Raw genomic sequence first — 1,390 nt, 5'->3', positions numbered from 1 at the left:
TAATCTAAAAGCAGAGTTCTAGCCAAGCCCCTAAGAGGAAATTGCTTGGAAAGACAAAAGAGCCTTTCTCTTAACCTCTCTCTGTTCCTGTCTGTCGCTGTCTCTGTTTCTCTGTCTCTGCCTTTCTCTTTCTCTCACTGTCTCTCCATCTCTCTCTGTCTCTGGCTCTCTCTCTCTCTCTTTCTCTCTCTCTCTGTCTCTCTCTCTGTGTCTCTCTCTCCCTCCCTCCCTCCCCCAGGTAACCATGCAAGTTCAAGAGATCCTGAGATTCCATTAAAGATCCCACCAATGACCAGAATCAGTGCCAGATTAGATCAGAGCTGGAGTCAGGAGATAAACAAGCAGCAATTTTGAGATGGACATGCCAAAGAATTGATCCTTAATACATCCATTTTCCCCCCAATAGTGGGTTTATTGCCATCTCTGGAGGCCTTGTGGTGGATAGTTGAGTGGGCCTTCAGGGATGGGGGCTCATTTCTCCAGGGGCTCATAGTTCAGAAGCTACTCAATCAAGTCCATGTGTGCCAGCAGCATCTGGCAGCAGCAGTATTGCTAAAGGCCTCATGTATCCAGGGAGTCTCCCTCTGTGTACTCCGCCTACAACAGCCTCAAGTAGGCCTCCCACTTGTTGCCCAAGATCTTGCTACAAATGAAGCAGTGCACCAGGATGATCATGATGAAGGCAAAGAGGTGGAGGTACTAACAGCACATGGCTTAAATACCATGCCATGTGGGGAGCCAGCCCAGCAGAGCAACTTGTCTATCACTGATGACATGCCTTTAAGTGAATTTCATGAAGACTTCATAAAGGGAAAAGAGCATTTCCAATAACTCAGATTTGTGAGGTTACTCTTTAGCCAGACGTGTGCCTCACCATCATCAGATTCTAAGTTTGAGTCCATGGTCCTTAGGTGACATTGTGCATGCAGGGGGAAGAGTGCTCCATATTTGGAGAGAATATTTTGTACAAATTCTTCTTGTTATACTTCCTTAGAAAATAATCTTTCCTAAAAACTGATTGAGTGCTTCAGCGGCACATATACTAAAATTGAAATGATACAGAGAAAATTAGCATGGCTTCTGTGCAAGGATGACATGCAAATTCATGAAGTGCTTCATATTTAAAAAAAAAAAATAAAAGCTGATTGAGGTCATTGGTTGATAATCATTGGAAAAAACACCAAGTGCAACTGTGTTAGAAGCCACAACCCCTCAGAATCTTTAGAACCCAAAGGGGAGAAGTGGTTGGCATATCCTCCAAGTACCCAAACCTATGCTGGTGAAATGGTGGGACATATGACTTGAACCCCATGCCTCTTGTCTCTTCTTACTTGTGTGACCTTGGGCAAACCACTTGATTTCCCTGGGCCTCAATTTCCTCATGTGTAAA

At 44.5% G+C, this 1,390-nt stretch overlaps 1 non-coding gene and 1 pseudogene across 1 annotated transcript; one reads left to right on the top strand and one right to left on the bottom strand.

Annotated features, from left to right (window-relative positions):
* Window positions 1-471: 471 nt before the first annotated feature.
* Window positions 472-675, bottom strand: LOC140527846 (DNA-directed RNA polymerases I, II, and III subunit RPABC5 pseudogene; annotated as a pseudogene).
* Window positions 676-1,022: 347 nt separating this feature from the next.
* On the top strand, window positions 1,023-1,125 carry LOC140521744 (U6 spliceosomal RNA). Its single transcript, XR_011973046.1, has one exon. It is a non-coding gene; the product is annotated as a U6 spliceosomal RNA (small nuclear RNA).
* Window positions 1,126-1,390: the final 265 nt, after the last annotated feature.

Source organism: Notamacropus eugenii, chromosome 1 (assembly GCF_028372415.1).
Source record: "Notamacropus eugenii isolate mMacEug1 chromosome 1, mMacEug1.pri_v2, whole genome shotgun sequence".
NCBI lineage: Eukaryota > Metazoa > Chordata > Mammalia > Diprotodontia > Macropodidae > Notamacropus > Notamacropus eugenii.
Note: the sequence above shows the minus strand (reverse complement) of the source record. Positions and strands in the feature narration are given on the sequence as shown.